Source organism: Pan troglodytes, chromosome 10 (genome assembly GCF_028858775.2).
Source record: "Pan troglodytes isolate AG18354 chromosome 10, NHGRI_mPanTro3-v2.0_pri, whole genome shotgun sequence".
NCBI classification, from domain to species: Eukaryota; Metazoa; Chordata; class Mammalia; order Primates; family Hominidae; genus Pan; species Pan troglodytes.
The window spans coordinates 11219922-11232884 of NC_072408.2; the positions used below are offsets into that span (position 1 = coordinate 11219922).

The following is a 12963-nucleotide window of genomic DNA, read 5'->3' on the forward strand; positions in this document are numbered from 1 at the left end:
TTGAGTCCCCGTCATCTCCAGGTGATTCTCGTCAGTGTAGCACAACTCCATCTCTTTAATTCCTATTGCCCTCCATTTCTCATGCTTTCAGAATGGGTGATGCCTCTCCCTCCAACCCAGCACATGAGTGTTGAGATCAGCTATAATTTTGAGGCCTTAAAAGAAATGCCCTGGGTTCATTAAATTCTAATTGCATTGATGGTGAGGAAAGATAGTTGCTTTAATTAAGAAAGACCTCCCTTGGCCAATGCTGTGGTTGTGGTGGTGGTAGTGGAGAGTGCTGTTGCTGCTGCTGTGACAAATGCCGATTATTTATGTGGTTTTCAGGGGAGTTCAGAAGCATCAGTTCACACCCACAGGCAGCCCAGTCTTTGTGTCTACCAAACATCTACAGTCTGTCATTACTCTCCTTGGGGAGTAAAGTTTCCCAAGAGGGGAAACTTTTACCAGCTTTGGATCCTACTCAAAGTTCAGGGCACATGTCTTCCAGGAAAATAAAATCCCCCCAAATAACATACCTCTGAAGGGATTAATTCTGGTTCTAATTTCTCTTTAACAGTCTGTTTTTCAACAGACCAGGGCAGAGACCCCTTCTAAGACTGATATTGAGATTATTCCGTAAATAGCCCTTTCTTTTGAATTAAACATGGTCTGCCTATGAGGCCCACTTTTAAAATACTCTTGACGTTTTAGAAGAAGGCCACTTAGTGAGTTGTGAACCCTTAGGGTGGATTCATACCGAGATACTGCAGCTCCAGGATGCTTGAAGGTGGAGGGGATGTAAGAGATGCTAGGAAGGAACGTGAGGATGTGACGGTACCATGGGGAAGTCCTGCCAACTTTACCAGTTTTCCCAAGGCCATTTGAGAAAATGGAAAGCAGGATCCAGCTGAGTTCAGAAGCATCTAAACTTTGAGTAGCTCAGAAGCCAAATGATAAGTTGAAACTGTAATAAAAGGGCAAATCTAATTTATTTTGGTTTGCTTATTGAAGAACAAGAGAGGTAAGCTGAAAAAAGCACATCTGAGTCACACTTAGCCTTGCAAATATGGAAAGATCCTACAAAGGCCAGTTTGCTACAGCATCTTTGGCTTAAACTTTTCCAAACCAGCAGCAGACATGCTTATTCTTTAGTCTTGAGAAAAGAGTTTCTCCAGATTCCCTGGACAGCCCTCCTGGTGCCTTTCAACCCAGATAGGTAGGAAGTTCCCTTAGCTATCCAATGAAAATCCTCCTGCTTCCTGCAACACCTGTCCTCAATGAAGGGCAGGGAAGAGCTTGTCCTTCATTCCTCATGGACTTGCCTGCACTTGAACTGTCAGTCCTTCCTGGGAAAATGGTTTCTCTGGGGGGGTGCAGATGTGTCCACAGCACCATTCCCCATGGCCAAGTGCCAAGTGACGAAAGTGTCGGGCCTTTTGAAATTGTCAGAGAAACTGATTTTCTTGTCAAGTCTCATCCTGTACAGTTGGAGGGCCAAATTCTACTTTCATGTTAGCTGCCACAGAGATCAAAGGCTGCTGACAAGGAGCTGAAGGGTTTGTGCCTGGTCTGCTTCAACCTTTCCTCAGTCCAGCATGGGGAATGCTCTTGGCTTTCGGCTTTCTTGAACTCTTATCGATCCTCCTTTGTGGGCCAACAGATGAAGGGCCTGGGAAATAATTTGAGGGATCTAACTCAGAGAGAACATTCTTACATATGCAGCGTGAGGGAGGTGAGAAACGAGAGAAGACAAGGTGAGGTATGCACAGAGCCATCCTTTGCCTCAGAAAATTCAGGCATACTAAAATAACAGGGATGTGGAGGCAGTATCAGAGGAGAAGAAAGGGTGAGATATCAGTGCCTGGTGGACACTAGAGGGTCTCTCTCCAGGGAATCTCCCAGCAGAAGGACTAGTCTTTTTGTTGCTCATCTTTGGGTATTGCATGAAGGTAGGGCACAAAGGAGATGACTTCTGAAGCCTCTTCTTACATCATGTAAGGCTTTGAGGGAGAGAGGAGAGTGAGTGATGAGCAAATTCAGGTCAGCAGCAACCTTAGATATATCTAAAGGTGTATAATAAGTCAAAGGTAAGACTGCAGGTAGGGGAGGTAGTGGTGCAAATGAGCATTGTAGAAATCATCCAGGTACACCAGGAAGGGGACCGTGGTGATAGATGAGGTGTGGAGCATGGCACCAGGAGAATAGTACTTCTGCATTCAAGAGGGCCCGTTGCTGGCTTTTCACTTTGAGCCTTCCCTTTGGTTTTTTGTGTTGCCCTCTGCTCTTTATCTACTTTTCCTTTTCAATACCCCAAGTTTTTCTGACCAGAAGGAACCACCTACATGCATTTCTTTACCCACAGGCAATCTGCAGACCTCCACTGAACCAGACAAGGTAGATTCTCATGGTATTAGGCATTATGGGAGACACGAAGATCTCAGAAATGGGAAGAGAAAACATCTCCAGAAAAAGAGATATGGCACTGGTGTCTGATGACACCGTTAGCCTGGAAAGCTTCCTTTTTACCTGGCCTGATTTTGGGGGGCTGTAAGACCCCGAGGCCAGGACCCCTCTTTATCGAGGTGGCCATATCTTCCTGTTCATTCTCAACTCATTTACTTACATGGCACTTATAATAATGTGCTATCCAATTCTATTTGGTTCTAGAGCTGTAGCAACAGGTTGGATGGTAACTTTGTGTAATTTGTGTAGAGAGGAGTCCCATTATTTTAATGTGTTTGGTTTCTACATTTCAGGTAGCAAATAGTGAGAATTCAGATAGCAAGGTATTATCCAAAAATTTATCTGAATTTACTAAGTTCCTGAGTTTAGATAGCAAAGTTTACTTATTTCCATAAAACTGACAGTGGGTTTCTTGAGGATAAGCCCCATGCTTCTCTTTGTTTCTGCCTGGTACATGATGCACTGCCTAAATGCTCAATGAATAAATCAAATTATATCAAAAGGATAGAAAACACAGGTTAGCCATTGGAGTGGATGGAACAGTTGGGATTGGGCTCTAGAATATGAAAAGCATATGAAAAATAATACAAATGAATATTTAAAAAAGTTCTCAACCTTGGCTCTCTCTAAGAATTGTCCAGAAAGCTTTTAAAACACACTGGTGTTCAGGCCTCATTCTGAGCCAATCAACTCAGAATGGAACTATTGAAAGCTCCTCAGATGACCCCAGTGGGAATCCAGGGTTGAGAACTACCAGGCTAACATAATTTACTGTTTCTATTGGAAAGCTATATGGTATGCATGTCCTACTGGTAGTAGGTTTGGCCTCTACCAGCTGACACATGTTAGAAAAACCGTATTTGCATGCAGCCAGATGGGCAACACCCAGGTTTGATTAACCATCTGGGCCATTGAGAACATCAATATAACTTTATTACTGTCTTCATTGCATGAAGATTTACTAAGCCCAGCAGCATGCTAGATGCTGGGAGGGTTATGAAAGGACCTAAGGCAAGGCACCTTGTTTCCAGGTGAGAGACAAGGCGAAGGCCAGCACACATGAGTCTCTGTGATGCGGTACATCAGCAATTACATGCCAAAGTGCACGGTGGGATCAACGTGGTGGTAGGAGTGCAGAGGAGGTGGCATATTACACAGGGAAGTCAGTCTTGAGCTGGATTTCAAAGGATGAGTGGGACTTGAAGAGATGGAGGGGAAAGAAAAGGACAATTCCAATTCCAGACACAAGTAGTAGAAGGTCTGACAGTGGCAGATTTCTCTGACCCTCCGCTGGCCCTTTGATTGCAATCAGGTCTCCTGGTGCTAGGTGGAAGTCAGATGGGGACAGCAACATCTTTCTGGTGTATGCACAGACTCCCTTCCCCTTTCCTCTCACCAGCTTCCCCCTGCTCTCCCTTTCTGGCCTCCACATATGGACTAGAAACTCAGGATTAGAAACCCAACTTCTACCACCTACTCCAGCTCTCTTGACTTGGTGATAGAGCTGGACTTCCTTCTTGATCTTACATTCACCTGAGTTCTGCCCACTCTTGATTTTAGCACCTCTGGGAACTTTCAGGGAAGGACAGTCTACTTCATGTGGCTCCTGGGCCTTTCTCCAGCTGGGCTAGCCCAACCTCCTCTCCTTCCCTCTGGCATGTACCCCAGAATTCTAAGACATTGTCTCATCCAGGGCAACGAAGAAGATAGTCATGATGCCTGTTCCTACAAGAGTGCTTCTCTGCCTTTTTCTCATCATAGAATACATAAGAAAAATGAAAACATTCATATGGTAAATAGAACTAACTGTTCTCTGCCATGGTGCTGAAGTGACTGGCCCTGAGAGCTGAGGAGATCAAGATCTACCTACCTGTAACCAAGGTGTTACACCCCAGAGGAAAAGCTGTGTCCTGAACAATGCTGCCAGCAGATACCCTAAACTTGTGCCAACCTCTAGGTAAGCAGAACTGTTCCAGTTAGGGTACCCCCATCTTTAAAAAAGAGAAATATTTTAGTGGAGATACAGATGTTAAAGTCAAAATTGAGACATTTTGGCTTTAAAAACTAGGTTTTGATAGCTCGGTAAAACCTAGGGAACTGGTTCTGACTTGGGCAAGAATATGTCTCTTCTTCATAGTTCTTGGCAAGGGGGAAAATCCTAAAGGTGCTAAACAGTTTTGCATCACCCAGTTGGGGCAGGGCCTTCGTTTGCCAATGGGACATGTTGTCCAGCCACAGCCAAAACTAGCCCCTATCAGCAGCCATGGAGGATCTCTGATCTGGAAGTAGAATCCCATGTCTTAGTTGCAGCAAGATGGGATGGGGGCAAGGCAGCACCAGGGCTGTGAAGTTCAACCAAAGAGCAAATAAGTGTTCAAGGATATGTACAAAGATCTGCTGGGGTCCAGGCAGGCAGTTGGGAAGTTGCCTAGTACGAAACAGTAGAATGTTCCAATAGGTGGACACAATGCACCAATAGGTGACGGAGAAAGGCAACAAGCAACTCTTGAAACTTAATGTCTAGACAGGTGGATGTCTAGATACCTGAACTCCAGGGCTGGAGCGAACAAGGCAGGTGGATACTGGAACTGCTGGGTCTTCTTTTCACTATGACAACACCAGGGAGGGCCCAACAGGTCAGGGATCCCAGAGTCAAGCTGAGAAATCTGACTACTAGTCAAGTATTCTGTGTGAGCCAAGCAAGGGAGAAGGAAACAAGCCTGGAGTTAGGGAGGACAAGTGAAGCTAGGATGCCCCAAAGAGGGTCAGAGCTAAAGCAAATAAGCGGCCAAGAGTAATGTGTGCTCTTCAGAGTTATGGATTATGGCTTATGTATGTCTGTGTTCCTATACCTACCATAGAGCTGCCATGTGGTTGAATGAATTTTTTTTTGAATGAATGAGTGAATGAATATAGGAGTGAGGCCAAAGTCATAAGGATCAAGTGGTTCAAGCTACAGAGCCAAGGCCTGCAGAGGGTGAGAAATCAAATCCAGGTAACTTGACAAGTGTTAGCAGATGCGTCTGAAGTTCCCCTGGAAGTGTGCTGGGCTACTGGCATGGAGGGCATTACAGTCTAGACAGAACCAAGGCACAGGGCAAGTAACAGCAACAATGCCGTAGTGTTTTCAGGTTTACAAAGGGTGCTCACATACCTTATCTAGTGCATCTCAGCAACCTCCTGAGGATATGCAAGAGTGGATTAGATGTGCTGCCTGTCCTCAGACCGTGCTTTTCCTCCTTGAGTGCCAATCAGATGGAGTGGAAGCCAGTGGATTGTTTACCTATAGCACATGTGCAGTGGGAAGTCAGAAGGCCAAGAGAAGAAACTTTGGCTCCATTCGAAAGCCAGCTGTGCAAGGCTCCCTGGTGGATGAGGGACCGGGGAGCCAGAATAAATATTTAACTTTCATTTTGAAACACTGTCCTTGTGTGGCTGTCACCATTGTGGTGGACAAGATGTGGAGCTAAATATTTACACTTTCTAATCGTTCCCCAAACTGCTGGATGCCCCCAATCTACTGTAAGCTGTCTGTCTGTCTGTCTGTCTGTTTATTCATTCACTCATTTGTTCACTTACTTTCCTAATTTTAAAATGTATATGTTAGTTTGGGAAGGAGGTTGAGGGGGAGGAGAGGAGGTGCAGAGGTTGACTCAAGATTCTCTTCCATTTCAGAGAAAGGAAATAAAACCACGAGATGGAAAGTAGAGGTTGAGAAAATGCTGACTGGCTTCTAGATCTGTTACACACATTTGGTTTTTTTTTTTTTTTTACTTTTTATTTTGGAATAATTTTAGATTTACCAAAATGTTACAAAGATAGTAAAGAAAGTTCCCGTATATCTTTCACCCAGCTTCCCCTCATGTCAGCATCTTACGTAACGATGGTACCTTTGTCAAAACGTAGAAATTAACATTGGTACAATACGATTAACTAAGCTCCACAGTTACTGAGTGTCACCAGTGTTCTCACTACTGTCCCTTTTCTGTTCCAGGATCCAATCCTGGATACCACGTTTCATTTAGTCATCATGTCTCTTTGGTCTCATGGGATCTGTTAGCTTCTCAGTTTTTTATAACCTTAATAGTTTTAAAAGGTAGTGACTGGTTATTTTGTAGAATGTCTGTCAATTTGGGTTTTTCTGATGTTTTTCTCAGGATTAGACTAGGTGTTATGAGTTTTAGGAGAGAATACCACAGAGGTGAAGTCCTGTTAATAATCCTATTGGGATGCATGCTATCAGCATGACTTAAGCACTGGGAAGGTTGACCTTGTTTCTCTGCTGTAAAGTTACCATTTTCCTCTTTCTATATTCTATTCTTTGGATGTAAGTTACTAAGTCCAGCCCACACTCAAAGGGAGAGGAATCAAGCTCCGTGTTCTGGAGGAGAGATTATCTACAGATATTTGAAATTATTCTCTAAGGGAGATTCGTCCCTTTTCCCCTTTTCCTCCTTTTATTTATTCAATGATTTGTGTATATCTTCATGTCAGTTTCCTAGGGCCGTTGTAACAAATTGCCACAAACTGGGTGGCTTAAAACAACAGAATGTTACTCTTTCATAATTTAGGATCAAGGAAGTCTGAAATCAAGGTGTTGCCAGGGTGAATTCCTTCTGGGGGCTCTGAGGGAGAATCTGTCCCATGCCTCTCTCCTGGCTTCTGATGGTTGCTCTGGGGGCTCTGAGGGAGAATCTGTCCCATGCCTCTCTCCTGGCTTCTGATGGTTGCTGGCAACCTTGGTGGTCCTTGGCTTGTAGACACATCATCTTGGTCTCTGCCTGAGGTTCACACCGGCTTCTTCTCTGTTTGTGTCTCTGGGTCCTTTCCTCTTCTTATAAGAACACCAGTCATCGGATTTAGGGTCACCTCTAAATCCAGGATGATTTCATATCAAGATCCTTAACTAATTACATTGGTAAAGATGCTATTTCTAAGTAAGGTCCCACTGCAAGGTTCCAGTGAACATGAATTTTGAGGGGACACAATTCAACTCTTTATGGATGGTATGGACTCATGTATATTTATCTTTTGGATTAGAATCAAATTATTTATTTATTTCCTCAGATTGTTTCAGCTTTGGCCATTGGGAGTTCTTCCAGAATGGCTTCAGTATCCTCTGACGTGTCTCCGTCTTTTCTTCTCTCTCTCTCTCTCTCTCTCCTGTGTGTTTTAGTACTTCCTTACTTCTAGATGCTAAAAGATACTTGGGGCTCCTCTTGTATTTTCCTTGTCCCAGCCCTAGCATCAGCCATTTCTCCACAGAACCCTGGTTGGTTTTCTTTTATTGGAGTATGGTATTTCCCCAGCACCACTGGAGATCCAAGTGTTGGTTCTGTTTGTTGCTGCTGGGCTTTCTCTGCTTCTGGGTCCTCTGTGCAGACAGAACTAGGAAATCTGTGTATTGTATGCTAACCCATCCATAAAGACATATCCCTATTCATTTCTGTATCTACATAGCTGTTACATATTAAAATAAAGATGAGCTCTTACTGATCTCTCCTACTCTAATCCAGGACCCCGGGGGCACTTCCTGGCCTCTCCAGCTTCATTGTCACTGCTTTCTTTGACAGAGAGAAACCTGGCTCCCATTATTCACAATTTATTTACTTATTTCTTCTTCCCTGATATCATGTAAAGTAGTTTCAGAATTGTTAACCTGGACCTCTGTGAGAAACAGACTTACCAACTAGAGTACAGTGTCTTTGTACAGTTCTTTTTGTCATTAGCCTTATAGCTTCCAGTCAAAACACCATTTCCCAAAGTTACTTAGATCATCTTCTTTTTTCCACACTCCCCCTCAGTGGGGTTATGCCATACATTTTGCAATACAGTTAGATTCATTTGTCAAAGTGTGCACTCCATTCTGGGTCCCCCTAAACATCTTGGTTGATTTTTTTGCAATTTGCATACAGTGAAGTTCAGTTCTAGGGGTTTTGAAAAGTGCACAGAGTTGGGTAACTATACCACCCAATTCCATGCAGCACCATTCCATCACCCCCAAATTTCGCTGAGCACACTATATTGTTGTCGATGAGATACTGATCATTTCTTACAGGATCCTACTCTGAGTGGGTAACATCTACAAAGAGCAGTTTCCCATCCACTACAGAGGACACTGTCTGCTATGAGATGCACAATCATTTCGTTGCTTACAGCACATGTGGGGTGGCACTTCAAAAGGATGCAGAAAAGGAAGAAACTCTTAGGAGGCTGAATAGTATTTTGGGGCAAAATAGAGGTTTTTGAAAGCTATTTCAAACTAATAATTTGTTAATTTAATGTAACAATAAACAATATTATTTATTGACTTCCTATGTATTCATCTGGTGTTAGGCAATTTGGGAAAGACAGGAAACACATTAGCATGAGAAGGGTGGGGTTGGCAGGAGGCAATTCTAGTTAAATGTGGTGAATTGAGTGCAAACATTGATATCCATCCCTTCAACCCCACTAACATGATAGGACAGAATAAAAATATACCCTACAAGGACAAAAAGAGGAGCCCATACAGACAAAACACTTCAGCTAGATGAGGCTGTCCCTACACGTATCCGCATGGCTAACTGCCTGACTTCTCTCAGGCCTTTGCTCAAATGTCCTTTTTAATGAACCTACCTCATCCACCCCATTAAAATTACAACCCAACACACCCCTCCCACACTTCCGATTACCTTATCCTGCTCTAATACCACACATTATGTACTTATGTATTATGCTTACTGCCTGTTTTGTTCACTGATATATCCCAGCTCCCTAGAATAATATTCTTCACATTGTAGGCACTTAATAAGTTAAGAACAAATTATTATTGTGGTCAATGGAAAGTTGATAAATGAATGGGAACTGACTTGGCAGAGCAGAGAAATTCATAGATACTTACGGTAGAGGGACTAATGTGAAACCAGTCCCCTAAGGCCCAGGAGTAGGAGGCACCGAGTGCCTTGAAAGGTGGCACTGTAAACCTGGGATTGTTAACAGATTATGGGAGAACACTTTCTCCCCACCCAGGCGACCAGGACACAGCTTTTTTCCTTACTCTAGCAGAGGATCAAAGAGGTTAAACCAGAGGGAAAGATTCCTCTTTTAGGAAATTGCCTGGCTCAAGATAAAGACTCATAGGCAGTGGCATTAGGGATCAATAAGCAATGTCTAAAAGTGAAAAATCAAGAAATAGCAGGATATTTTATTATAAGCTTTGCAATACTGTTTGACTGTCATGCACACATACTACCCTGAATAAAATAAAATTAGACTAGAAAAAGAAACAACCTAGGGACACCTATTTTGTTTGGCACCATCAAAGGAGTAAGTTGATTTCCCAGAAAATTGAAGGTTTTCTCCGAAAACCATACTTTTGTTAATAGAAATATTAAATTTTAAATGTACTTAAATATATTTTATTAAATTTATTTTATTATGGAAACATGTAAATGGACATAAAAGGAAAGAGAACAGTATACTCATCACCTAGTTTCAACAGTTATTTTTTAAATAGTTTCATCTATTTGTCTACCTATTTATGTATTTTACTAGAGATTTTTAAAACAAATTTCAGACATCACACAATTTTTCCACCAAATACTTCTGTACGTATCTTGGCAAATAAAAAAAAAATTAGATCACTTGTCTTATAAGATTTCTCTAACTTTGTATTTGTCAGATTATTTATTTTCTTGTGCACTTATTTAAAGTCTTTTTCCTTTTATTTACTGCAAATTTGTAGAGCTAAGATCCAAATTAGTTTCAAGTCTATAGTGCATCATATCAGGGAACATATAATACCTGGTTGTCCCGTTCTTTGTGATATGAAGTTTATTCAGTGAGTTAAGGGACTCATCCATTACTATGTTTCCATCAGCCTTTCAATTCGTGGTCTCACCATCCATTGACATCACGAGTTCATTAGACATTGCAAAATGCCATTCCTTTTGCATGTATTGATTAGTGTTCTATAAAATAGAACTTTGAACTACAGCCGTGTGTCACTTAATGACAGAGATACGTTCTGAAAAATGTTGTCATTAAGTGATTTCATCGTGTGAACATCACAGAGTGCACAAATGCTACATGCCTAGGCATATGGGCCAGCCTTTTAGGCTACAAAACTTATAGCATGTTACTACACTGAATACTGTAGGCAGTTATAAAACAATGATAAGTATTTGTGTATCTAAACATAGCTAAGCATAGAAATGATATAGTAAAAATATGGCATAATTTTGAGGTGGGTGGATCACTTGAGGTCAGGAGCTCGGGAACAGCCTGGCCAACATGGTGGTGTTGCACACCTGTAGTCCCAGCAACTTGGGAGGCTGAGGCAGAAGGATTGCTAGGAGGCAGAGGTTGCAGTGAGCTGAGATCGTAACACTGCACTCCAGCCTGGGTGACAGAGAGAGGCTCTGTCTGAAACAAAACAAAAACAAAAGAGCATAATCTATAATCTTATGGGACTACCATCATATTGTTATGTGGTGCATAACTATATTGGATATCCTGGGAAAAGTAGGATAATTGCTTAATAGTGTTTCTTTATTCATTTTTAGAATAATGCACTGATGCCCTAGCAATTTTCAAAGGTGTCCAATGAGCATTGTTTGTTGCTCTGTTTTGAGGAATCATTAAGGATTCAGGATTTTTAAATCAAACTTATTGGGGCATAATTTACATAAAGTACAATGCACACATTTTGACAAATGTATAACCTACCATATAACTACTGCCACAATCAAGACAGAACATTTCCATGACCCCAGAGATTTTCTTTTACCCCTTTGCAGACAGTCATTCCCTCCATTTTCATCCCCAGGCAATCACACGTCTGCTTTCTTTCACTATTGATTAGTTTGCTTGTTCTAGACTTTCTTATAAATAGACTTACACGGTAAATACTCTTTGTTTCTGACTTCTTTCACATGGCATAATGTTTTTGAATTCCTTCATGTTACTTGTATTAATAGTTTTTATTACTGAGTAGTATTCCATTTTATGAATATACACCAACTTGTTTATATGTTCATCTGTTAATAGATATTTAGGGTGGTGTTAGTTTTTGGCTATTAAAAATAAAACTGCTATGAGCATTTTTATACTAGCCTTTATGGGAACAAATGCTTTCATTTCTCTTGGGTAGATACTTAGGAATAGAATTTTGAATTGTGTGGTAGATGAATATTTGTGAGAAATCACCAAACTTTTTCAAAGTGGTTGCACCCTTGTCTTCCTACCAGCAATATATGAGAGTTCCACTTGTTCTATACCTTTGCAACACTTGGTCTTGTTGGTCTTTTAAAGTTTATTAATCAGTCGTTCTAGAGGGTGTGAAATGGTATCTCATTGTGATTTTAGTTTGTTCTTCCTGATAATTAATAAACCTTTCAGCATCCTTTCATGGACTTATAGGCCGTTCATACATCTTCTTTTGTAAGTGCCTGTTCAAATCTTTTGCTCATTTTTAATACACTTTATTTTCTGGAGGAATTTTAGGTTCACTGCAAAATTGAGAGGAAGAAACAGAGATATCCCATAAACCCATTGCCCACACACACACATAGCCTCTTCCATTATCAATATTCTCCACCAAAGTGATAAATTTCTTACAACTGATAAACCTACATTGGCACATCATTATCCCCCAAAGACCATAGTTTATAGTAGGGTTCAATCTTGGTGGTGTACATGTTATGGGTTTGGACAAATATGTGACTTTTATCTACCATATAGTTTTATACAGAGTAGTTTCCTAAGATCTTCTAAAAATTCTCTGTGGCCTGCCTTTTCATTCTTTTCTCCCCTACTACCCCTGGCGACCACTGGTCTTTTGCTACCTCCATAGTTCTGCCTTTTCCAGAATATCATATAGTTGGAATTAATTATACAGTATGTAGCCTTTTCAGATTAGCTTCTTTCATTTAGTAATATGCACTTAAGGCTCCTCCATGTCTTCTTACAGTTTGACAGTTCATTTCTTTTTAGCACTGAATAACATTTCATTGTCTGGATGTACTACGGTTTATTTATCCATTCACTGACAGAAAGACATCTTGGTTGCTTCCAAGTCTTGGCAGTTTTGAATAAAGCTGCTATAAACATCTGTATGCAGGTTTTTGTGTGGACGCAAATTTTCAATTTCTTTGGGTAAATACTGAAGAGTATTGACGTTGCTAATCAGTTGCTAATCATACTGCAAGAGTATGTTTCGTTTTACAATAAACTGCCAAACTATCTTACAAAGTGGCTGTATCATTTTGCATTCCCACCAGCGGTGAATGAGAATTTCCATTGCTCTACATCATAACCAGAATTTGTTTTTTTCAGTGTTCTGGATTTTGGTCATTCTAATATGTGTGTAATGGTATCTCATTTTTTGTTTTAATTGCATTTCCCTGACGATATATGATACTGGACATCTTTTCATATGCTTATTTGCCATCTGTATGTATTTTTTTCACAGATGTCTGTTAAGGTCTTTTCCCCTTAATACTTTAATCATATTTTTCTCTTCTTATTGTTTATCTT

The 12963-nt window shown here is 41.1% G+C and overlaps 1 long non-coding RNA gene across 6 annotated transcripts in view; it reads left to right on the forward strand.

The window, feature by feature from the left end:
* LOC104001414 (uncharacterized) overlaps positions 1-12963 on the forward strand; it is a 187241-nt gene that overhangs the window by 25847 nt on the left and 148431 nt on the right. Inside the window, exon 4 of one of the 6 annotated variants that reach the window (XR_010147939.1) lies at positions 4207-4402. The exons of the other annotated variants lie outside the window; for them this stretch is intronic. This is a non-coding gene — a long non-coding RNA (uncharacterized LOC104001414). The remainder of the gene's footprint in view (positions 1-4206; positions 4403-12963) is intronic. 6 annotated transcript variants of the gene reach the window in all.